The sequence below is a fragment of the Globicephala melas genome, chromosome 7 (assembly GCF_963455315.2).
Source record: "Globicephala melas chromosome 7, mGloMel1.2, whole genome shotgun sequence".
NCBI classification, from domain to species: domain Eukaryota; kingdom Metazoa; phylum Chordata; class Mammalia; order Artiodactyla; family Delphinidae; genus Globicephala; species Globicephala melas.
Window position 1 is genome coordinate 16,589,593 of NC_083320.1, and position 27,331 is coordinate 16,616,923.

Consider the following 27,331-nt stretch of genomic DNA (forward strand, 5'->3'; position numbering starts at 1 on the left):
GCTTTCACTGGGGAATGCTGTTCAAATAGTCCTATTAAAATTTCTGTGTACTCCCTTTAAGCGTGCTGTGGGGATGTGGTTCACTGCATGACACTGGACTCTTCAATGGCTCCCAAGGGAGACATTCATCTCTGATCTCAACATAACAAATAATTGTTTCTTCTGAGTTACTTCTTTGTTTTCTTCTTAAAACACTATGAATTGTTAAACTGATTGGATTTACCTGTGGGGATGGTGGCTAGGAACTTGCAAGTCAAATTAATGATTGACCCAGAGCAGCTGGATAGGTCCTTATGATATGGCTTTGTATTCACTTTATTTCAAAACCCATAGTACTTCTGTACTCTTGTTTTCTTGACCTGTTTTTTTCACTTATTTTAAATTTATGTCATATTGCTATATCTTAGATATTCTCGTTAAGTCATCTTAAGTTCTTTGGTAGGAACAAATAACCAGGTGGCATATAAATAAACCAACGAATAATATGTAGCAATCATAATTATTGATAATAATAGAAATATGAGGTGTAGCTGAAAAGTAAGAAGGTTGAAGGCAGTAAATGTTTCTAAAGAAGATGGCTGGTATCACAGCAAGGCTGAATATTCTTAAATGGCTTAAAACAATTCAACATCTTACGTACTGGGTTCATTAAGAAAAATAGTTAATTTTAAAAATATTTATGGAGTCCATGATATATACCAGGCACTATTATAGGCTATAGTGAGAAGACCAAGTTGACAATTTCAGAACACTTTGTAGGTACAGGAAATTGATTTTAGAAGCTGGAATTTGGGAGTAGGTATAACAGAGGACCATGGGTGTGGAAAATGGTAGAGAAGAGTAGTTGGGTTGTTATGTTGTTTTGCAAGGAAAGGAAACAATGAAAACACAACATAAAAAGGAGACACAAGTTATGTTGCTGTATGGAGAGGAATGGGCTGGGCTGCATGATGAATGCCTAAGGAAGAGACCTCGTCTGAAGTGCAGCCAGAGGAGCTTGGCTAAGGATGGTGGTCTCTGTGGTACAGTTTTGGGAAGAAAGCTGGGGAGCTAGCTGAAGGCCAAAAACTTGGCTAAGAGTGGAAATCCCCAGGTCCCAAAGTTGAATCTCTTTCCTGGACACATAGGAGATGGCAGCCAGTTCCCAACAGAGGTAAGGTACAGGACCCAGGGGTCAGTGGTATCTTGGTTGTTCTCTACTATTTTCTACTATTTCCACGAGAACTGAGAAATTACAAAGGCCTTGCCTTAGCTTTATGTTGTGCAAATTCTGAGCTGGTTAGTTTATGGTATCCTTTAATCTAAAGTTGATGTGTCAAATATCCCCTTAACACCGTCTTATTTCAGAGTTAAGGAGAGCTCTAAATACTTCTTGAAAGATTCTTTTTTTTTTGAAGACTCATTTTTATTTTGGATCTCGGTTGATTTCTGACAGCCCCTTCAGATGATCTGGGCTAATTTGGGAATATACTGGGCCTCAGGAAGCCGTCACAGGCAAAAGCTAGGGAAAACCCTCATGTTTTCTACAGAGTACTGTTATTTACAAAACTCTTTCACTGTTATAAATAATATGATCTTCTCTACTGGCTCAAGGTATAAATATAGTCCTCTCTATATGTTTTTAAATCATTTGCTTCTTTGCTTACCTGAACTATGCACATAAAAAAAATCTAGTACTTTCTCTATGAAGCCGACCACCTCAGAATTTTCCAAGGATGCTGGGGCCTATTTATTTGATAGGGATTTCATGTTTTTTACAGTGTCAAAGTGAGTAGGAGGCAGAGGAGGAGGAGGAGGAAAAAGAAGAGGAGAGGAAGAGAACATGAGAAGCGGATCTGTTGTTTCTTGGAGCCCCAGAATGTTCCTTTTAAAGACTGGTCATGAACATCCATGGTAAGGCTTGCCTGCTGCAGCTGTTGACTCTCTCTGTCCTCTCCCAGGACACAGCAGTGACCCAATTTGGGTACAAGTTTGGAGCTCCTTAGCTCATACTTCATTGCTCAGCTCTTGTGTCCCAAAGCCCACCACTGTGTCAGCCTGACACCCTCTCTTCCCTGACCCTGACTCTTGAGTACTACCCTGGTCCATCCCAACACATCTTTTTTATGTCACATCACTGTGAGTAGGGGTTGTGGGTCTTGGATTATCCTTTCCCAAAGACCCTAGAATCCTTATGCAAGTTGTTCTGCTTCTCCACAATGACCAGCTTTTCATATCAGAAGTCTCCAGAAAATGCAGTCTTGACAGAGTCAAGATTTTGTTACACTTTTGGTCTTAGACAGTAGGAATCTATTCACCCTACATTTGTATAACTACAAATCAGGCATTTAGGAAACTGTTCCTTGAATAAACAAGGTCTGCTCCAAGGTGATTTGGTCACTATCCCTGGACATAAAAGAAGCTGGTATAGTTTTTCAATCTCTCTCTCAGTTGGTGCCCATATCCTGTTCCATAACGCATCGAGGTAGCTGGTATTATTTATGTCCACCTCATTGATACAGAGACTGAGATTCAGGAAGTTTAATGAGTTGTTCAAGGTCACACGCTGATATATTTGACATCTCAACATAGTCGTGTTAGCTAAAGGGCAGAGGCCTCAGCAGGGCAAGGAATTGTAAAGCACATTAGTAGTAGTATTGAGAAAGAGAGACTGTATCCTGGTATACTTTTGTATTAATGGAATTTTTAATGAATATGCATATGGATATGTTTTTACAGAAATGTAGTTTTACAATAGTAGAATATAAAGAGAGAATGGAAGATTTGATCTGGAAACATTCTCTAAACTATGAGAAATTATAACAATAAAGCAGTGGACTTGTCTAGAGTCTTTGAGTCAGCCTTTGCAGACAGAAGGATTAAGAGAAGAATCTCAGAGACTTTCTGAGAAAGTGAAACATTGAGTTCATGTGACATGAACTATAGCAAATGTTTAAAAGTGATCAGAGGATGCCACAAATATAGAGGGCACAGACGCTCTGGAGAGTGCCGTCAACTGCCAGAATCAGTCTCCTTCCCAATCCCTCTAATATTGATGGTTTATTACTCAGATTTTACAGCAGAATTAGGTTTTTCTGTGAATCATTGAAACAAAAAGCCTTATATAAGTAAGGAGGAATTCTGCAGGCATTGATTACAGCACCTTTTGAGATTGAGAGAGGGAAGGCAAAGCTTGGTCAAACCAAAACAAATCAAGGCTGCCCACAAAAGCAACCTACCGGGATGTGATGGGAGGGAGGCAGGGAAGGGTGGAGAGAGGCAGAGAAGTGACAAAGTAGGCTGTGTATCCTTTTATTAGGTTAAAAATGAACCACATATGAAATACAAAAGAGCAAGGTCTATATCCAAGCCGATCAATAAAACTGTTCAGGAAGCCAAAAAAGTCAAGGACAGAAGTCCAGCCTGGAATGGGATGGCCAGAGATGTAACAAAAGACAGTTGGATTTGAAGGCTGAATTAAGAACTCACCAGGTATTCAGCACATTATTCTTATCAGCTGCTTGGTGATACTCTTGGAGCTGGGAACATGATCTTTTTTTTCTTTTTCTTTTTGTGGTACGCGGGCCTCTCACTGTTGTGGCCTCTCCTGTTGCGGAGCACAGGCTCCGGACGTGCAGGCTCAGCAGCCATGGCTCACGGGCCCAGCCGCTCTGCAGCATGTGGGATCTTCCCGGACCGGGGCATGAACCCGTGTCCCCTGCATTGGCAGGCGGACTCTCAACCACTGCACCACCAGGGAAGCCCTGGGAACATGATCTTAAAGGCACAAAACCATGGACACAGTCTGACTATACCCAGTTCGAATTCCTTTGTTCTGTCCTTTTTATCCTCCTAGACACCAGAGAAACTTCATCAACTCTCCAAACATGAGAACTGCCATAAATTTAAAACAGATTGGAAAGGGCTTGACTTGAGTACCCAGATGAATCATCAAAGAGCATTCAACATCAAACTAGCCTCAGAGGAATTTCAAACTGTTGCTGAGACAAATGCCAGACGTTGCACTACGTTATGGAAGGAAATTATTCGATCAACAAATATTTATTGAGTACTTAGTATGTGCCAGGCACTGTGTTTGACATTTTGTACAATGTGAAACAAAACAGACAAAATCCTTAACTAATAGTTTATAGTCTAGAAGTTCATACATTAAATGAATAAACCTATTAAGTTACAATAAATGTTATAAAAGAAAAGACAAGGATGTTCTGAATTTGTTTGGGATGATCTTATAAGGAGTGATTTTACAAGTTAAGACTTGGCACAGTGAAAAAAAAGAGGAGTTACCCAAGTCAAGGAATGATATTCCAAGTAGAGGAAACAGACCAGGCAAAGACACTGGTCCAGAGAAGTGTTTAGTATATTTGAGGAACTCAAAGAAGTCCTCTTTGGCTGGAGGTCAGGAAGAATGGCATGAGATAAAGGTCTAGGAAGCCTGGAGCCAGATAATGTGGTGTTTATAGGCCATTTCTAATGGTTTTAAGAAGTGGAGTGAAGGTGACTTTACTTGTGTTTTATAAAGATCACTGTCTGCTGAATGGGAAAAAGCAAGACCAGAAGCCACCAGACCAGTTATGATTCCATGATGATGAATAAGTTGATGATGGCTTGGATTACGCTGAATGTAGTAGAGACAGAAAGAACTGAATTGATTTGAGAGATGTCCTTAAGTTAAAATTGACATAATCCTTCCAGATTGCTGAATTTAGAGGACAGGAAGAAAAAGAAGAGATAAAATAAAGGAGACTGAGAAATACCAACCAGAGAGATGAGACAACTAATAGAGATTGATGTCATAGATATGAGAAAAATGCTTCAAAAACCAGGAATAGGGTTTCCCTGGTGGCGCAGTGGTTGAGAGTCCGCCTGCCAATGCAGGGGACATGGGTTTGTGCCCCGGTCCAGGAAGATCCCACGTGCCACGGAGCGGCTGGGCCCATGAGCCATGGCCAATGAGCCTGCACGTCCGGAGCCTGTGCTCCGCAACGGGAGAGGCCACAACAGTGAGAGGCCTGCGTAACAAAAAAAAAAAAACAAAAAAACCAGGAATAATCAGAAATTTAGAAAGATGAGACTTAAAAACCTTAATTGGGAGTTTGGGATTGACATATAAACACTACTATATTTATTTATTTGTTTGTTTATTAAAATAAATTTATTTATTTAAATTTTTGGCTGTGTTGGGTCTTTGTTGCTGTGCACGGGCTTTCTCTAGTTGCAGCGAGCGGGGGCTACTCTTTGTTGTGGTGCACGGGCTTCTCATTGTGGTGGCTTCTCTTGTTGCAGAGCGTGGGCTCTAGGCACATGGGTTTCAGTAGCTGTGGCTCATGGGCTTAGCTGCTATGTGGCATGTGGGATCTTCCTGGGCCAGGGATGGAACTTGTGTCCCCTGCGTTGGCAGGCGGATTCTTAACAACTGCGCCAGCAGGGAAGCCTAACACTACTATATTTAAAATAGATAACCAACAAGGACCTAATGTATAGCACTGCTCAATTTTCTGTAGTAACCTAAATGGGAAAAAAATTTGAAAAAGAATGGATATATGTATATGTATAACCGAATCACTTTGCTGTACACCTGAAACTAACATAACATTGTAAATCAACTATAATCCAATGTAAAGTAAAAATTAAAAAAAATCTATGGGATATGTCAAATGAGAGGTCATCCATGAATTTAGCAAGAGCAGGTTGTGGAGAGATAGTGGCAGAGGACAGCATCCTGACCAGAGTAACTGAAATGGCAAGAGAGAAAGTGAGGATAAGAGGAGAAATCAAAGCTTCTGAGAAGTTTGACTTCCTTTTATAGATGAGTGTTACTCATCTGATGTCTGGAGAGTTAAAGTGATGCGCTCTAGATTGCTGCATTGAGCAGAAGGGGATCAAACTGAACAGGCTTCAATCTCAGATTCTCTAGGCCATTAAAGAGGGCTCTCCTTGGAGTAACCACACAGTATTACACTGTCCAATACAGTAGTCACTAACTACATGTGGCTATTTACATTTAAATTAATTAAAATAAAAGTTTAAAATTCAGTTGCTTAATTGTACTAGCTATATTTCAAGTGTTCAGTAGTTGTACATTTCTACATATTGAACAGCACAGATATAGAATATTTTCATCAGTACAGAAAGTTTAATTGAATAGCTCTGATATAATTTATCATTCAAATTTGGGCAATTTTGAAAGTGAATGGGGCATTTATTCATAGTCACACCAGGACAACAGGCATAAATCATGACTATCTTGGGAAGACCAGGACAGTGGACACTTCCACATACGAACACCTCAGCCCGGTTGAACATTTTGAGAACTTTACTTCTAATCTTTATCTCTTCATTGGCAAGAAAATGGTCTTAACATCTGCAGGCCTATAGGTAGGTGCGGCAGATAGCCTCTCAGATGTTCCCCAATAACCTTCACTCTCTAGTATTCATGACTCCTTGGGTGTGCACTGGATCTATTGACTCTAACAAACAGAATATGGCAAAAGTGATGGGATGTCATTTCCTAGGTCAGGTTACAAAAAGACCATGGCTTTCATCTTCAACATTCTCTCTTGCATTCTTGCTCTGAAGGAAGCCAGCTGCCACGTTATAATATGGCTGTGGAGAAGCATATATGACAAGGAGCTGAGTGAGGTGGGTCTTTGGCCAACAAGAAACTGAGGCCCTCAGTCCAACAGCTAGCAAAGAACTGAGGACTGTCAACACCAGGTGAGTGAGCTTGGAGCAGATCCTCCCCAATTCAAGCCTTAGATAAGACTGCAACCTCTTGAGAGACCTTGAGACAGAGGCACCCATCTAAACCTCAGCTGGATTCCTGACATGCAGGGACTGGGAGATAAATAAGTTGTGGGGTAATTTGTTATACAGCAATAGAGAACTAATACACCTGGGCTACTCAAAGTGTCATTTTAATAAAATTTTAAGGAGGTGGGTGTTGATGTGCAAGCATTTGATATGCAAGCATCTCCCCCAAACTCAATCCCTCTTTCTCTTCATTTGTATTTTTCTTCTACAATTTGAAAAGGCCAGAGTGTAGCTTGATTGAACCACCATAAGCCTTCAATTTATGCTTGCTAAGTGAAAACAATGAATAAAAGTAATACAAGGCAGGCAAGACTTTCCTCCTTCCACCCGTATGTGGTCGATGGCCAATCTTTGAGGAGATTAGCTCTTTAGCATAAACCACAAAAAAGGTCACAGGATTCTGTGGAAAGGTATTTAAAAAATTATGCCATTTGCAGCAACACGGATGGGACTAGAGATTATCATACTTAAGTGAAGTAAGCCCAACAGAGAAAGACAAATATCATATGATATCACTTATATGTGGAATCTGGAAAAAAAAAAAAGACACAAATGAACTTATTTAAAAAACAGAAATAGACCCACAGACATAGAAAACAAACTTATGGTTATCAAAGGGGAGGGGTGGGAAGGATAAATTAGGAGGATAGGATTAACATATACACAGTACTATTCATAAAGTGGATAACCAACAAGGACCTACTGTAGAGCACAGGGAACTATACTCAATATTTTGTAATAACCTATAAGGGAATAGAATCTGAAAAAGAATAGATGTATATACATATATATGTATAACTGAATCACAGTGCTATATACCTGAAACTAACACGACATTGTAAATCAACGATACTTCAATAAAAATTAATAATAGATAGACAACATAAAAAAGCAACCCGTTTTCTTGTGTTCTTTGTTTTCTTCTTTCTGTGACATCTATTTTGCTCTTGTTTCAGTTATTGTTCCATGCATATTGGAGGCCATGGGCAAATTGAATTATGAATATAGATCTTTTACTCCATTATCCTTCGGGTTCATTAAATGAGATTGTTAGTGAACAAGGCCACCTGTCTGAGTCTCAGAGCACAGTGAACCTTGATGGAGCTCTGGTCTCATCTAAGAGCATCTACAACAACTGTCATATATACATTTGCTCTGTGACCATGAGCGTAAGTCTGGGCTGTCTTTTAAGTGCTCCTTTGCTATTGTAACAAATTCCCAGAAAGTCTTAATTAAATCCATTAGAACAGAAGTTGCATAATTTCATTAACCCCAGGGGTAGTACTGGCAAAATTACTTCACGAAACCAATTTTTTAAAGGTAAAGCAATGTAAATAGTATGAAAATAAATTCTCAACCGAGATGTTGAGAAATCTGGAATTAATACTTGGTAAGTAAGTCTACGCAGGGATCCCAAGCCCCATTCAGTGTGACTATCAGCAGGATTGAGGATAAAGGTAGACTTCAAGTACCATGACTCTAAAGATAACCAGACATTCCAAGAGAGGAAAATAAAATGCCCCAAGAGAAGGAAAAACATTTATGATTCTACTGAGAAAAACAATCAGTCGTCATCTGATGCGATCAGGGCAATAAACACCTAGTCTAACAATGATGGCCTGAATCACCGTGGAAATTAACCACCTAGTTCTAATACTTCAGGGACAGCACAATTACCATAGCTGGCCTTATACAAATAGCATTTCAAACAGAGGCTCACAAAATGATTTTGTTAAAAACCCCTTGGCATCTAAATTAAAGTCCCCGAGCTGCCTTCAATACTGTAAATGTAAGTGTCCCTTTGGAATACTCTTTTTCTGCTCCATATGGATGAGGAAGCTCAGAGGCTTAGAAAAGTCCTGGGGGAAGGAGGCATGGAAAGTCTCCAGGGATCCTAGAACCATTAAGGGGGAAATAATTTTTTAAAAATGGACAATTTAAGACATACATTCATGAACAGGAATAGAGAATTTATATAAAGTACAGTAATATGACTCAAAAATAGTTTGATGGTTATGATCAATATATTAATTCAAGATGAGAGAGATTACCAAGAATGTTATGGGACCAGATGACACATCAAACTAATTTTCAGGTATAAAAGAAGAAGATGGGAAATTCACTCCAGACGTGAGAAATGGGGACCTCCATGGATTTCTCTGGTTCACTGAAAGCTCCACATATTGAAAACAGTTTTCTCTAGCACACACTAAAACACTCCTATTCCATCCTACTGTAGCTTATCCTGTATTACTTGGCTAAACTCTCTCTCCTCTCCGATTCAAATTTTACTCTTCCTTTAACTATCTTTTCAAGAACCAACATTTTCTGTAAATTCTAACCTTCCTCTTTCCTGCTTATGCTAGACTACTGATCATTGAGTCCTTGAGTTCAAACAGCCGTGTTGATTAGTGTACTCAAATGTGTAACTAACTTACTAATGGTGTGGGTGTATACATGTCTGCTTTTGTCCATTGCTTCTCAACTAAATCATAAGTTCCCAAGAGGGCAGGAAGTATGCTTTACACTTCTCTATGCCTGAGTTCTTCTCCATTATCTTATTCAAATGCTACAAACACACTTGGAATCCTGACCAGGATGGTTTATCAATTGATGAAGCACCCCAGGGCAAAATGAGTTCCTTCTGAGAGCATCTCAATAATATAAAGGTTTGAGATGAATGTGATTTATAGTTGTGGTTTAAGTTCTAAAACCCAGTAAAGGTAACCCTATTCTGAGCTGCCAGTTTAGAATACTTAGGATATCGAGTTGCTCTTTAGAGCATAAAGTAGCTATGGGAAGAAATTGTGATGATTAGTAGCTTATAACCATTGGATGCAATTCTGAAAAAAGATAAACATAGTTTTAATAAACATTGAGTGCTTACTATCTGCTGGGTTCTACCGCATTTCACCCGCAGAGACATCCTGCCAGGGTATTACTAGCCCTAATTCACTAATGAGGGAGATGGGCTCAGAGCAGTAATGGGAGTACAGAGTTCAGACAGAGTAGGTGGTAGAACACGGGTTGGAAAGCAGGACTCTTAACTTCAGCTGCATCAGATCACAGCTCCCTCCTGGGTACTAATTTTTCCAAGAGCAATATTTTTTCATGTTTCCAAGTTGCAATAATGAAAAGAGGTATAAATTGAACTCTTAATGAGACTCTTTCTCATATCACACTGGTCACTTGTAATATTGGTAAAGAAACAAGTATTTGATTGATATATTTAAAACAAAGAAAAAACAAACAAACTTAGAGACTCGGGAATTAAAGAAAGCACTATTCATTTCCCTATGTTGTCACTCAAATACATATAAATGAATATAATTTATGGTGAATAGAACCATTTGGCAGAGTCTTTCAAGGTCTTTCAAGGCTACTTGTAGTGGATACTTGTTTTGGCTTTTTTTTGCCTGGTTTGCAGAAGAACCCCCTTTCTGGTTTTGGTGAGTCTCTGCTACATGACTCTGGGTGGGAGGTTGGGTCACTACTTTACTACAGAATGTATCCAATTTCTCCCCATCCCATGGAGGCCAGATGGAAGGAAGGGAAGGTGACTAGGCTCAGCCAGTCTGATCCCCTCACCCAGAACTCTGAATGTCAAGTGGGTGATCTTGCTTAGAGACAGCGTAGCCAGCAGAGTGGTGGGCACCTTGCGGTCTGCACTCGGTGGTGGCAGAGCTGTGCAGTGGCCGTGGTGACAAGGCTCTTCCCACATTATTTCTTATCTCCAGCCTCCCTCGCCTCCTTTCTCTTTCCTGATCCTGATTCTCTAGCTTCTCTTTTGAATTTGTTTAGCAGTACCCTTCCAAATCACGAGTACTTAAATTAGCTCAAGTGGTTGTCTGTGGTTGCAACCAGTAGCATATTTATGAAATAGTCCAGTAGGAAATAATCTACCATACAAAACATAGTACTAATGGGCATGATTAAGTTACTCTTTGTATCTCTAATTTTTACTAGGGACATGTGAATAGTTTTCAAAACACATTGATTCACAACCCAAACACATTCCTTTAGGTGCTCAGGGTTAATGTCAAAATGGATGAAATACTTGTTGTCTAGACTAACGTTTAGCCTGGAGATGTTACTTATGTCCCAGGCTGGGGTGCAGCAATGCAAGATGCCTAAAATTGAGAGGTGGAGAGGTGTAGGAAGAAGAACACACAAGCCTTGAACTCATTTCCATTGGCACTAACAGCTGTGTAATCCCTACAATGACCCAGCTTCCCTAAGTTTTAGTATCCTTGTGTGGTCACAGGGGATGAGTGTATATACTCTTCTCATTGACATAAGAGTTCATGGGTCTAAAGCACCAGGTAGATACTGAATTAACATTGGCCAAGCCTTTTCCTCGTCCGTTACAACTGCTGTTAATTTCCTCATGTGGTGGGAAACGTCCATAAGGAAGAGATAATAAAAAATAGATGACTCAAAGAGTTGTCTGTCAAAAGGAGAAAAATTATATATACATATGTATGTCTGTATGTGGCTACTGATTCATAGAGCTAATATTTTTAATTTCGACTATTTAAGAGTACTCCCAGAAGTCCGTGACATAAAATATTTTATAGTGTTGAGAAAGCATATGTAAGTTTGAATTGTATTCTGCAAAGGTGGTGAAAAGGAGAAAATCACTTGGGTAGTGAGTAAACCCAGCTGACCTCTCAGCATCAGCATTTCAGTTCATCTTTGTGTTTTCCTACTAACTTTATAGTGTAACGCTCACAAGGTGATTCAACTACGGATTCTTAGTGGAAAGGACCTCTGAAAGAGAAGAAGTACGGGTAATGCAAGGCAAGAGAGAGCGAAGAGGTGCAAGAAAAAAGTGATCTGCTTTTTCTAAAAGAACAGATATCTGAAAGAGTTGAATCGGACTTCAGCAATGGCTTAGACGTGACGTGGTGGAGTCCCATGTATATTCTCCATCGGCAAACGCGCGTAAGCCTCCACGTAACCATTTTAACACTTGCTTCAGCTAGCTCAACATTGCTCAAGTGAGAGAATATTAAAAGGCGGAGAGGTGATTTAACATTTTTATTCACATTTTACTGCTGTTTATGTTAGGAATCATCTGCTATGTAGTACTTGGGAACTTGTCAGTTGGTAAATTTCATGAATAGCAGATATTTTCTCTCTGTGGGTGGAATTTAAAATCATGCTAAATGGTCAGGGTTTTACAAGGAAAAAAAGAAGTCTAACTATATAATAATGAACTGATTATCTCCCACAGAATTTCAAGAACAGTGTTTTCAATGAGAATCATCAAATCACGGAGCCACAGAGGACTCCAACTTATCTCTCTCGTTATATTAGATGATAATTTTAAATTAACATTCCAAATTGTGTTTATAATTCCGTGGACCCTTATACACATACATTTTAGAAAGTTAGCTATTAACAGATCAGCAAATCACAATACAAACCATGAGCTGGGGGTGGGGGGTGGGGATGGTGGAGGGGAGGCTGAAGGGTCCTTCAGCTCACCACTGGAGGAAATTCTAGCATTTAGAATATATGGTTTGTTGGTAGCAAGAGAGTTAAGGCAGTGTGTTTCCTACCTGTGTCTCTTCACCATGGAAGGCTCAGGTCTATGAAGGAGTATTTGACAGAAAAATAAAACAAAAAGAGTTAGAAAATATCTCTAACTCTTACCTTACTGAATTTCAGTTCAAATTGATGGGAACCTCTTGAAAGTATAACTTCAGTTCTTAATGTAGGATTTCGTGTGATACTGTGTTTAGGGAATGTGCAACCATTATGCTGTCCCTTTTGATGAATGAAAACTGTTTCCTCCATAGTCTCCACAATTAACATTATACTGCTTTATTTCCTCTCTCTGAAGGACACATTATTTTTAAAGGTTATTTATTGTGCAGATAGGTTTTTCTCTGTGATTCCTTCCTCTGGTGAGGTTACTCGGAATATCATCCTGCAGACATGCAGTAAAGCTCAGTAGCAGAGAAAATAATAGTGTCATTAACCTCCTTAACACCGGAGATAAATTAACACTAATATGAGATGTACCAGGGTAGCAATTGGCTTGACAGAATGAAATTCACCAGCCTAAGGAGATGGTAGTCGTGTCACTCTGCTGTACTCCACAGTGCTGCGCGGATTCAGTGGCTAGCCAGCGTCTTATTTCTGTCTTCTTGATGTTCAAGCGGCACGCTGCACTGAATTAAAGTCTGGCTGACTGTGGTCTCCTCTTATACTCTGCTGCTGGCCTTGCTGATGGAAACCAGCGCCACCATTATTAAGTCTCCATGGATCAAATAACTTTTCTCATCTCATTTCATGACAGGGTATCATGATAGCTTCATAGTAGATATACATGCCAGAACAAGAGTGAGCTCTGCCTCACTGGAAAAAATTTTGTCAACATATCTAAATGATGTGCTGAGAGAGGAAACAGGCCAGAGTGGACTTCTTAAGGGAAGCAAGCTAGGGAAAAAAAAAAAAAAGCAACAATCTAAAGATAGAAATAGGGCTTCCCTGGTGGCACAGTGGTTAAGAATCCGCCTGCCAATGCAGGGAACACGGGTTCCAGCCCTGGTCCTGGAAGATCCCACATGCTGCGGAGCAACTAAGCCCATGCGCCACAACTACTGAAGCCCGCGCCTAGGGCCCGTGCTCCGCAACAAGAGAAGCCACCGCAGTGAGAAGCCCACGCACCGCCACGAAGAGAAACCCCGGCTCGCTGCAGCTAGAGAAAAGCCTGCGCGCAGCAACAAAGACCCAACGCAGCCAAAAATAAAAGAAATGAAAGAAGTAAATTAAAAAAAAAAAAAGATAGAAATAAAAATTAAAATGATATTGGTTATTTAGGGGTCCCTCAGGTCACCCTTGGCCAGCCATGCAAATGCACTTTAAGTTTTCATTTGTTAACTGAACACTAAATGAATATGGCAATAATTAATATTTTTACTGCCTATTAATTCGGAAATTGTATCCCGTGTAAGCTACCTAGAAAGATGATGTATGAGGCATGACTAAGTTGGAGCGCCACTGTGAATTGATTGTGGCCTCACAGGTGGAAATAAAAATGTGTTCGCGTTTGGCTTCATTATTAGAGGTGCTTTTAATAAATTGACGGTTCTTCCAATTGTCTGTTTGTGCCTCTGGTGGACTGCAGTTACGCACGAGGGATGCCTTTTTTGCTGTTATCTAACATTGCCGGCAGGCTGAGACGGTGTGCAGTTCACGGTTCACAGAAGGGCTGCTTCTGAAGAGCCTTTGTCCGTGGCATGTGGAGTTTTTCAGGTTTGAGCATTCATCCCGTTGCCAAAACATCTGGTTCTGTTTTGGGGAAATATTTGTAGTTATTTTTCCATCCGGATTTAATTACTGCCCCTGGGGCATTAATGGGTGCCCTGCTGGCCTAATAGATTTTATCTGTGCGCCCTCATATCTATGAAGTGTAACTGACAAATCGGAACTCTGTGTTTTGCTGTGACTTTCATAAAACGGCCACAACCTGAAGAAATGAGGATTAGCGGCATTCAAAGGATGAACAGATACCAGATTTGTGAGACAGGGATTCTAATTCGCAAAGAAGATAACTTTTGCTACTTAGTTTACCATTCATTGAGAAAGTCATCTCCTATATTTCACCGTTAATACCCTAAATAAGATAGATCTATTAATATCAACTTTAGAAGGATATATTTCAATGTTAAAACTACTGTAAACTCTAGGCTATTAAATGGGCAAGTTTGCTTTTTGTTTTTAAATCTTTCAAACAACAGGTGATGTAGGAAATAAGATGAAACAGGAGTTACTGTTTAATATCTTCTATACAGCAGGCACCGTACTTAATGCTTTAAGTGTCTAATCTCTTTTTAATCATTCCAGTAATGTGAGGTAGATATTATGATGGCCCATGTTATGGACAAGGAAATTGAGGCTCATTGAGACTCTAACTTGACCAAGGTCATACATTGAATAAGTGATAGGTAGAACCAAGGTTTGAACACAAGTATGTTTGACTTTGAGTTCATTCTCATCTATAATGCTAATAATATACCTTTATCATTCCTTAATCAAGCATCTGTTAAACACTTTCTAAGTTCTAGGCAGCCCCAGTACTTGGTGCTGGGGGCGCAAAAGGGGAACAAATTGGGGCTGCCAGAGTGGTTGGCCTTGCCGGCAAGTCTCTAATGCATCAAATAAAGGCTTGACTAGCCTGGAACCACCGTGCAACCCTGCCATGCTTTCCTCATGCTTAAAGCTTCATTGACGAAAGGGGCCATTCCATATGAACTATGGCCAATAATGTTGCTGAAATGAATGAAACAGATATTTTTAAAAATGCAAGGGAGTAGTAATTTATCACCACCTAATATTTAGTAACAAGGCAGCACGTTATAGTGGCTGCGATCACCAATTTTGGAATCATTTGCATTTGAGTCTCTGCTCATACTTATCATCAGAAAGTCGTGTAAGCTTTTGGAGTCACACTTTTCTCATCTGTAAAATGGAGACAATGCTCTCTTTTTCATTGGGTTTCCTTGACCACGAGAGGAGATAATATATCATAATTTGGCATAGTGCTTAGCACACAGCCATATATTTCAACCTGTACATTGACTCATCTTAGGAAGCATAATAAAAGCTCCAGGGATGAGGCAGCCTAGCTCAGCATCTCACAGTAGTTCCGTGTATCTTCCTACTGATCTGAGTTCTGTCTTCATCTTCATCTCTGTTTATCTCTGGATGTTCATCTCATGCTGTGGGTGTATCTCTTGGTTCCTGGTTGTTTTTTTTTGCTTGTCTTCTGGATATTACTGTTCATTTCTTTACTCAGTTCTCTCTTTGAAAGTATGCTACCATTTTGGATCCCCAACAGAGATCTTTGACTTGTTTTAATCTTGACCATATCTTGTGCCCATGATAGCTGTGGCCTGCAGCTGCTGCTGCCCTAAAAGAACGAAATGTGGGTTATGTTGGATTGGAGCAGGGGCATGTTTGGAAGTTGTCGAGTTGGCATTTGGATGTATTACCAACAAACAAGCCAATCAGGAGAATGCTAATGTTTGAAGAACTCATGTAAATATCTTGCTGGAAAAATGTTTTGAGTACATTGTACCAATGTAAAATATCACACACCAAAGATCAGGGGTTAGAGCTAAAGGGAATTCTCACAGAGTTGAGAAAAATGTTGCACAATGGAAAGAGCCCAAGGAGAGGTATGCAATCAGTCAGGGTTTGAAACTTGACTCAGGATAATTTACTATGTAACTTTGAGGAAATCACATTCTCTCTCTGAAGGTTTTTTTTTTTTTTTTTTTTTTTTCCGTGAGAGGATATATTACACCCCAACTCACAGATTATTGTGAAGATTAAATAATGAAAAATGGTTGATATTTCTCCTAGTATGTAGTGGCTATGATACTCTTGCAGCATTCACCCAGGTTTCTTGCACAACAGTTGTATACGCAGTCCAGTTCCAGAACTTGTCAAGACTGAAGTCTGGGATTCACTTAAGGTAATTTTCACTTTTTTTTTTTTTTTTGCTATAAAAAATTTGACGAGATCAGCAGTCTGCATAGAGTGATGGCTTCTGTGAAAAATTATGGGGGAAGATTCTGAGCCTTCCGTTCCCCTGTCCTGTAGAGCAGTGCTGTGTTATTTTATTTTTTTAATGAGTAGACTTTATATTTTAGAGCTGTTTGGGGTTTATAAAAAATTGGGCAGAAAATACAGAGAGTCTCCATATACTCTCTTTCCTCCTATACACAATTTCCCCTATTATTAACATCTCTGTATTATTAACATCTTCCTCTATTATTAGCATTAGTGTGGTACGTTTGTTGTAAACTGATGAACCACTATTGATACATATGAACTAAGATGCATAGTTTACATTAGGGTTCACTCTTCCTGTTGTATAGCTCTAAGAATTTTGACAAATGTATAATATCATTTTTCAGGGTGGACGCAAATGCACCCACCATTACAGTATCATATAGAATAGTAGTACTGCTCTAAAAATTCCTGTGTTCCACCTATCTATCCCTCCTGTCTTTTCCTTAAACCTCTGGCAACAAAAATACCCACTAACTGCCCAATCAACAAAGCAAACCAAAAAAATCCCACCTATAGGAAAGCTTTCACCTGGATCACTTTTCCATTCTCTATGACAATGGTTCTCAAAATGTAGACCCCAGACCAGAAACATCAGGATCACCTGGGAAATCATTAGAAAAAAACACACCCTAGGACCCCACCCCAGACCTACCTAATCAGAAACTCCGGGGGTGGAGTACCAACCTGAGTTTTACCAGGCACAGTTGACTAATGTAAGGTAATGCTTGAGAACCACAACTCTAGAGCACTGGTTCTTAACCAAGCTGCAAAGTAGAATCCCCTGGTGCACTTTAAGAACTACAGATGCCTGGGCTCCCATCCAGACATTCTGATTCAACTTGTTTGTAGTGGGGCCTGAGCATCTCAGATGATTCTAATGTGTAGTCAAGGCTAAGAACCACTGTGCCATCTGCTTCTTCACGTTGAATTCTTCTATGGCAGGTGTGTGAGTGTGTACGTGTGTGTGTGTGTGTGTGTGTGTGTGTGTGTAACTCTATGTGAGCATGTCTAAGTCCTGAATCTTTGCCTAAGTAAGCCTTACTCTTAGAAAACTGTCACAGAAATTGTTCTAGAGAATGTTCTAGAATAATCTAGATGGTGGTCAATAAACGATGGCCGTGGGTCAAATCCAGTCCGTGGGTTGTTTTTTGTGTGGGCTGTGAGCTAAGAATAATCTTTTTTTACATCTTTAAAGGGCTGTTAAAACAGGAAAAAAGAGGGAAAAAAAGAGCAGAGACTATATGTGGTCTGCTAAACCTAAATGTTTACTATTTGGTCCTTCACCGAATATTTTGCTGATCCTGCTAGGAGATGCAGCAGGCACAACTATAGAAGGGTTTATAAACTGGCTTTGAAAGAAAGGGCAAACTACAGCATAAGACTAACTGAGCCTTAAATTACACAGCACACGTTATAAACGCTACAAAAAATTTAAAAATCATAAGGGAGTTGGGGACTTCCCTGGTGGTGCGGTGGTTAAGAATCTACCTGCCAATGCAGGGGACATGGGTTTGAGCGCTGAAGATCCCACATGCTGTGGAGGAGCAACTAAGCCCGTGTGCCACAACTACTGATCCTGCGCTCCAGAGCCTGCGAAACACAACTACTGAGCCTGCGTGCCACAACTACGGAAGCCCACGTGCCTAGAGCCTGTGCTCCACAACAAGAGAAGCCACCGCAATGAGAAGCCTGTGCACCACAACGAAGAGTAGACCCCGCTTGCCGCAACTAGAGAAAACCCACGCGCAGCAATGAAGACCCAATGCAGCCAAAAAAAAAAAAAAAAAGAAAGAAAATAAATAAATAAGGCAGTTGGAACTCATCTAAGCTTTAAAGCATTTGGGTGGGTGGAGGAAGGAGGAAAGCCATTTCACATAGGGCCTTCGGGCAAGGGGGCATATGAGACTCCAGGAAACTCAAGTTCGAACACTGCCCTTTAATGCAGAACACAGTATTCCTAACATTATTGGACTCCTCCTGGTATATTCTTCATATAGAACGTTCTCTATCTTCCAATGAATTACAGGGTTTGCAGCCAGGTTTATACTTTATTTTTAAAGATGCATCTGGAACATTTCCTTAGGTAGTGCCAACTAAAGGTTAGCACTGGCCATCTACCTCTGCAAGGATTAAATCACAAGCTGCTGCAACTGCTGACCTTCAACACCCCCTGAAAGGAGTTCAGGGTGGAGACCAGGAATGAGGCACTCTGTGCTCTAGGAAAACTGGCCAGGACACGTCTTCAGGTAGTTAGATATTTTCAGAAGATTTTATGAGCCCAATTCTTGCATCTCCTCGGATCTAGAAAAGCACTACAATCCTTCATGGTGACGTCTGCTCCTTGTGACTAGCAGTAAACTTCTGCAAAAAATATGTGCCTGATTGCATGCACTCCCCCTTCACCCAAATCACATATATATTGACCTCCCCACCTCCCACCTCTTCAGAGCAATTTCTCAGAGCTGTCTGAAATGCTGTCTCCTAGACTATAGTCCTCATTTTGCTCCCAGTAAAACTTAACACACAACTCGCACGTTGTGCTTTTTTTTTTTTCAGCTCAACAGTAGGTTGTCAGGAAATCTATCCCAAAGTCTGTTCAAAGGCAAGTGGCTTCCTGAGAGAGTCCTCTTCTAAGGTAGACATATGTCTTCACTGTCCCACTCCCCCTTCACTCTTTCTCATTATTTCACTCTGGGCAGCATTGAGAACTTCTTTAACAGGACTTGCTTGTGTTCTTATTGTCTGGCTCTCCCTGCTGGAGTGTAAGACCTTGTCAGAACCTCGTCTATCTTATGCAATCCTGTGTCACCAGCACCGAGTACAGGGCTTGGTATAGAATAGGCATCGCACAAAATTTCCTTCATAACTGCTCTTTTTTTAAAAAGGTAAAAAAAGTAAACAAAAGGTTTCTAAGTTGAATATACTTGAGGATTAAGTTACCTAGGAAAACAGTTTTCTTAATTGCAGGACTTATCAGAACCCTTAGTATGTTAAAGTTCTAGCTTGATGGGAAAGACGTTATGTGTATTATAATGTCAAGATTCCAAAATGTTTATGACTGCTTGTATTAGATGCAGATACTATAGGGCAGAATCATAAATGAAAGTCTGTGAGAAAATGGAACTGGCAAATTTCTGATCAACGCAGGCAGCTGTATGTTTATAGGACGTTACTTGGTATTCTCTTCACTGATATCCTTGGAGTTTATACAATTGATTGTGCATAATATAATCACGGAGATTTGTTACCACTGGAGTCACCTGAATATTTTTACATTGTTTAAAGTGAGGAGTCAAACAATCTTCTAAGAATAATTCTTATCCCTGATTAAAAGGCCTCCCCGAATAGAACCTAGTTTATAGAGCCAAACACAGAGGACGAGTCCTCAGGTTATCCTAATGCATATAAATATAATAAGCCATTGTAATTTGGGGTACCTTAATGTCTTGTGCTCTATTCTGATGGGAAATGTGAGGTCTCTGGTGTTATTTCATTTGAGCAAAGCTATTCATCCCAGATAATCCTACAGTCACTCAATTAGCCAAGCACCATCATTCTTACTTTTTAAATTAGTTGGAACTCTCTGGTGAAAATCAGACCAGGTTTTAAATCCATCCAATCATCCAACAAAAATTGGATTGTCCTCTGAGTTCAAGGTGCTGTGTCAGGCTCTCTGATCAATAGGAGGTACGTGAGAAACGGTTCTGGTTCCCCTAACTCCTATAATCTAGCAGACGAGCTGGCCAAACCCCAACTTTACAAAGGGATCATGAAGCAAGAGACTCGAAACTTGGAAACCAGAAAAATAATTAATAACACAGACGCTTATTACTCAGAAATTAGGAAAAGTGCAAGAAATTTTATCATCTTTGTTCTACGAATAGAATGTTTTCTATATCATGAAAAGAGAACTGGATACCGCCCTGGGCAGGCTCTGAGAAATTTTGTTAGAAAGCTTGATGAAAGGGCACTCTTAATATGCCTCCAGCAATGGAAAGTGATGTTATATGCCTCACATTGTACAGAAAGCAGGTACAGAAAAATTGAACGTGCTGTATATGATAGTTTGGAAGCAACCATTCTATGAGGATTTCAGTCTTCCTTCAGCTGTGGTAATTGACAATTGCTCCACAATGGAGGAGTCACATGGTTGATGAAATGACCCAAATAACTACGGATTGCTCATGTTTCGTTCCTGTTATGTCAGCTATCAAAACAGAACAAGGTCATCTATTTCATAGTTGGCAGCTATGACTATGGCCAAAATGCATTTGATTGGGAAATATTAAACACAGTCCAAGTGTTGAGCTCAATGGATCTAGTCCATGAATGATGTATTGAAATAGGATAACACAGCCTAGATTAAAGCATCCCCACATTTTAGTTTGCATATAGCTTCCAGTCTCCAATGGGAATGGCAAGTGAGTTGCCCTTACCTTTTCTGTGCCTGTTTTTTTTTTTTCTCCCCAGTTTCCATGACTTTTAATAACAGAAATCTTTGCAAAGTGAACTTGAACTTCAAGAAGCACTATAGCTTTTCTTCTGCTTATATTTCCTAAATGATTTTCCCCATGATTAGTTCTATAGTCTTATAAACTTGTTATAATTGAATTTAGAAAAAAAAGTACTGGAGAACACGAATGCCCTGGCAATAGGACTCCTGACGGTACAGAATTCTACCTAGGAAACTCTATCTGTACTTGATTTCCACTACTAGAGTGCCTTGGAAATGTTGAATCCTTAACTGAGCCAAAAGTTGATCTCAGCCAATGGTCTAGTTATGACAAACAATAGAAAGAATTCACCACCTGAAAATAATTTTAACAGGATGCAAAATGAGCACTGTTTTTCTTTATCTAAGGTGGGAGTCATGTCGCCGTCCTGTTCTTTGCTTTGCTTTGGGGGATTTAATGTTTTACAGAAATTCTAGGGATGGATTGATTTGCTTAGGTGTTGCTTTTGCTTTGATGTGCAATAGACAGATGCTCGACGTTGGGGAAGACAAGCCTGCACCGTTTGTCTCCCAGGGAGCCTCGGAATTCATTTCACAAGTCATTCATTAGAAAACCAAGCCTGTCTCAAAAGAGGCCAACAACGGTATTCCAGAGCCCTCCATCGCAGAGGAGAGCAACCCTGTATCCCTGGGGGCAGATAAAACTCAACCTCTGTACCTCAAAGAAGGCTTTTGTGCTCAGAGGGAGCAAATTTATGACAGCTGGTGAACCAAAGGGGCTGTGGGCCACCTGAAGGAACAAGGTTAACCGAACATTGTCTTTTTGTTGGTGGGGATGTATTTGTTCTTTTTGTTCTTCTCCTTTTGAAGTATTTCTAAAAGGAAGAAAGTCCCCAGCTCAACCACATTTTAAAAATTATATACAGCATATTCCAAAAAGCACATTGAAAATCTCACATTCATCAAGTCGAAGTTCCAGGGCTGTACTTGAGAAAGGAACTATACTAGTTCAGCAGTAGCTGGTCTTAGCTTGAGCCATGGTCAGTAGTTCAAGATACATGCTGATCCTTTGAAGGCTCCGGAAGTCTTCTATAGCCAAGATCACAGCTTGATCTTAGGCAACATTAAGCTCCCCATGGAGACAGCAAGTAGCCTATTTCCTTCTCAGTCAAGAAGGTGATCAGAGATTTGCAGTTATCTGAACCCTAGGATTATTATCCAGAATCATCAGGGCCACAAAAACACATTAATAGAAACAACAGTCCTGCAGGGGTGGTAGGTCAGATGAACAACTGCTGGTATATGCTGTTATTTAAAGAACAACCTGGTAAAGGACAGTTATTCTCCTTACAGGTAAAGTCTATCAACAAAAATTCAAAGCATCTAAAAAACAACAGTAACATAAGAAAAAGACAAAACTGAAGTTTATCTGAAAATCTGCACAGTTAATATTACTCACCCTTCATTTTGAGTACCGGGATTTCTGAATCCCTGTATGGAGTATGGGCTTCTTAACCCTAATCTTGCCTACTTTTAACCTTGACTTTATTTATGCTCCTACCTCTTCTAATAGCTGCCCCATTATTGAAAAGCTATTCTTATCTCAGCTCCTCCTGGTAGCTTACGTTTTACTGCCATCCATGGTGAGTCCACGATGACAAACAGGATGGCATTTTAGAATGATAAATAAAAAGGTCCAATATCCACATTACCCTGGCTTCTCTTCTGCTTGTGGGAGTAGTAAAAGCCCTGTCAAAAATTCAGGAATGGAAGTGTATGAACTACGTGCAAGACTTAATACACAGGGTGAAATTTTTATTTATGGGAAATCCAAGGGAGTCAAGCCTGGGGCTAGAGTTTTTTATTACAATTAGAACAAAACTCATGTGTAGTTAAGATAAGCATGTGCCTGCACGGGGTAATATGAACAGTGCCAGGATTTCAAGTCCACAGAACATTTTTGCCACCCAGACAGTATTGCCCTGGTAACTCCTTGTTCTAAGCTCATCAATGCCCTGGAGAGTTCTGATTCCCAGAGGCACTTGAGTGGGATTGGGCAGATGCAGTGTCAAGAAATTCAGGACCCCAGGTTTGGGGTTAAAATCCAGATGTCCAGTGGTCCATTCAAGAGAAGATAATTGAGCACTTACAGAGTGGAGCCATCCAGATCCTTCAAGTTTAATATCTAAATGAGAGTCCCCCCCAAATTACCATATTGCATAGTTAAAGCCATCCAAGGCAGAGAATCCAAAAAGTTAGGTCAGGATCTAGGTAGAAAGGCTGAGATGTAAAGACTCATAGAAAACATGATTATAGAATCAAAGACAGCATCATCTGGATTAGAAGTTGCTCTGCCAGATGCTGGGTTTCTTCTGCCTTTTTTGTGAAATCTTCCAGACCTACCTGTTTTTGCAGACCACATGAGCCAGGGCAAAGAATATGTGATCTGGAGCATGCACCGTTCAAATATTCACCACACTTTTGGAGCATTTATTATGTGATACTTTATATTATGCTCTCTAACTTTCACAGTCAGCATCCATGCCAGGGATTATTATCTTTATTATACACCATGAAAGTTGAATCTAGGAGAGATTAAGTCAGTTGTCCAAAATCACATGGCTCGAACGTGGTATTTGAATCCATCAATAATCAGTGGAACCTTAAATTGTAAAATGGGAATTATAAAATGCGGGGTTGCTGTGAGGATCAAGAGAAATACATACAGCAAGTCAAAGCTCAACAGAGCGTGGTACAGATGGTCATCTTTGCTTTTGAAACCCGTTTCACCTTCATTTGAACTAAAATTCCAGCCTGTGTCAGAGGCGCTCAACCTCCCCTTGGGGTGGATAGAAAACCTACTTGTGGCTCTGGCTGATTGGGGAATGTATAGAATGTCATGAGATGTCTAGACTGTGCTATCCAACATGTAGTCCCCAGCCTCAACTGGACTTGAGAGGTGACTCGTCCAAACTGAGATATGCTGAAGATGTACAATACACACCAGGTTTCAAGGACTTGGTCCAAAGAAAAAGAATGTAAAATATCTCAATAATAATGTTTACATTGATCACACATTAAAATGACAATATTTTGGATATACTGTGTTAACTAAATATAATTTAAAATTAATTTTATCTTTTTCTTCTTTTTTTAATGTGGCTATTGGAACATGTAAATTTAGGTACGTGGTTTGCATTTTTGGCTTGTGTTATATTTCTATTGCACAGCACTGGTCCAGAATCTGGGTGACTTTGTTTCCCTATTTTTAAGACTATGTTCTTATCATCTATGGTCAAGGATCCTGATGACCTTTGGATTAAACCCTTAATATTTCCCAGAAATAAATTACTGTGTTCCTAGCAGCCATATACATTAAGATCTGTAATCTTTGTAAATGTCAATTTTTCTCTAAGTTGTTTTGGAAGATTCAAGAAAGTCTTGATGGGAAGGGGAAGAGGATCTGGGAAGCACAAGAGGCTGACAAGCTTGTGGGATGGGAGAGGGGACACAGGACACTGGATGGAGCAAGATGTAACCAAGAGAGGAGTAGGGATCAGAGAATGGACGGCACAGGCTTGCGTTAATCTTGGAATTTCCTCTGAGAAGCTCTATATCACCAATAACCTTGAGGTTTTTTGTTTTTTTTAAAGTAAATTTATTTATTTTTGGCTGTATTGGGTCTTCGTTGCTGCGCACGGGCTTTCTCTAGTTGCGGCGAGAGGGGGCTACTCTTCGTTGCGGTGCGCGGGTTCTCATTGCAGTGGCTTCTCTTGTTGCGGAGCACGGGCTCTAGGTGCATGGGCTCAGTAGTTGTGGTGCTGGGCTTAGTTGCTCCGCGGCATGTGGGATCTTCCAGGACCAGGGCTTGAACCCATGTCCCCTGCATTGGCAGGCAGATTCTTAACCACTGTGCCCCCAGGGAAGTCCCTATTGTTTTTAATTACCTTTATTTTTTAGAGTTCACAGCAAAATTGAGTTGAAGGTACAGAGAGTTCCCTATAGTCCCTGTCCCCACACGTGAGCAATCTCTCCCACTGTCAACATCCAGCACCAGAGAGATATATTTGTCACAATCAATGAACCTGCATAGACACATTATCTATGCACACAGGTTATCACCCAAAGTCCACAGGAAACTGTTTTTGTCCTTTAGGTACTTTCAGTTTTCTATATGTATAGGTGGATACATTTATACATATACACACATATATACCCACTTTCCTATATTCAGCAGCAAGAAAAAGGAAACTTTTTTATTTAGGAGGGTGAAAGGGAACTTAGTATTTTGGTAGGTGAAGGAGTTGGGATTTGCCCTCAGGTCTGTTGAAGTCCAACGGCAAGTTTTCCTCCAGGGGTCAGGAAATGAATGGAAAAATTCAGAGCATGGGATCCAGGGTCAGAGTATTTGTCTGGGTGTGGAAAATTGCATAATCTCTGCCATTCGGTTTCCTCATCTGTAAAGTGGGGATGATAATATTAACCTGAGAGGGTTGATGTTCGTATGAAAATGAGAGAATACTGCATGGTAGGTGCTTATGTGGTGTTTCGCCCACAGCAAGCACTCCATAAATGAGAATGATTATTAATTTACTAAATAATGCATGTTTCAAATAACCTCTCCTTTGGACGATGGATGAGTCCGATCTGAACCACTTGCCAGCTTCCACCCCAGGGCTTTGAATCATATTCTCACTTGATGAGCTTCCAATATGCTTGTCTGGTTTTTAAACGCAGCAACTGTCTTAACACTGCCTTAGTATTTCTTATGCTCCTTAGGTCTTGGAAAGGTCCAGCCTTAATCTTTAGTAAATCTAGCTTGAAAATGCTGTGGTCTTGGAATGTTTTACAAACCTTTACCATTCTCTAACTGCTCTAATGAAGAGAAAAATGGTAATTGAAATGAGACTAATTAGATTGTCAATTACCTGCCTCCTCACATAGGTAATTGAAATCTCCCTAATTACGATGTCTGTGTGTCTAGATGCTTTGTACTGAGGAATTATTAATGGAAAGCAGCTTTAGATGAGGTAACAGAAAATCTTGAAAAATGATTTAGAGAAAATTTGTTCTAAAGCGTTCATTCTTTCAAAGCAAAGATGTTATATATCCAGTCCAGTAATTAAGTCAGCAAGGAGGAAGGAAAATCAGCCCAGTATTTTGCCTTGACTATAAAGTTCAGGTTTAAAGGCAATAAGATGATATTAAACCTTGACCCTGACCTTGAATTTTATTTACTATTTATCCCTGGTTTTGAAAATACTTCCTTTGGCTTCACAGGTTCTTTATGTTTGGAAGAAATAGGTTTACATCAGCAGGCAATTAGAGGATATCAAGATAAATACAGAAAGTGAGATTTGCAGATGAGGCACAAAATGTACACGGAATTAAATATATACATCAAACAAATGACTTCCTCTGAGTGCCCACTACGAAGAGCCTTTATTGAAGTAGCTTCAGGGGTGAGTAGGAAAGGCAGTTTTGATTCTGGATAAAAAAGTTTATAATGATAAAATCCTTAGAGTTTCCTCTTGAAACAAAGTGTTCTTAGAAACAAGGCCTTTTCCACTCCTGTTTCAAGTTTTTAGTGGAAGAGTGTCCTTGGAGAAAGCTCTAAGGTCACATCGATAATCAAATTATATTTGTATTAGGATCGTTTTAAGCACATTTTCCAGCACTGCAACATCTGATCTCTCATCAGTTTTACAATAAACTTGAAGTTAGGTGGGAAAGATATGATGACCTTTGTCTGAGATGTGGAGCCAGAGTGATGCAGAAAGATGAAGAGACTTGACCAACATGAATGATTAAAGATCCTTTAACAATTATGTTATCAAATAGAGTCTTACAGAATAGAGTCTTGGTCCTTCCCCTCTTAGTTCTTTGCAGTGAAGCAGGGAACCTAGTTAGGTGAGATATCATTACTCATATTTTAATCTAGCGAGGTTGCAATGCAAAATAATCCTGTCTCTTTTTCTGTCTAGGTAAAGACTATAAATGGGGCAGATAGTCATTTTGAGTGATTTCTTTTAAAGTTATGTAAATATAAAGAGCATTGGAACTCACTGAAGGTTCAATATTATATATTCTGTCTTTACAGTCATCATGAAAGGGCTCCTACAGGCCCCTTGAGGCGGGACTGACCTTGAGAGAAGGGCAAGTCTGGAAAGTGATTGAGATCTAACCCCAGCGTCTGGGGTATCTTGAGGGAACTGCTGGTATTTTGCCCAGTGCCTGACTAAGGCTAGGCTCTTACTGTGGTGCCCACCAATGCCTGTACCCCCTCCCCACCAGCGTCTTGTTCATGTTTCAAAGATAATGTGCTCAAAGGGCTGTAACTGTGGGAGTCCAGGGGTGGAGCAGCCCCATGGTCTGTGCATGTCTACAAAGTGGTAGATGGTGTCACTGCACCGGCTGGTAAGGAGTTGGGTTTGTTTTCAATAGCAACACCGTGGGACGGCAATGTTGAAAATT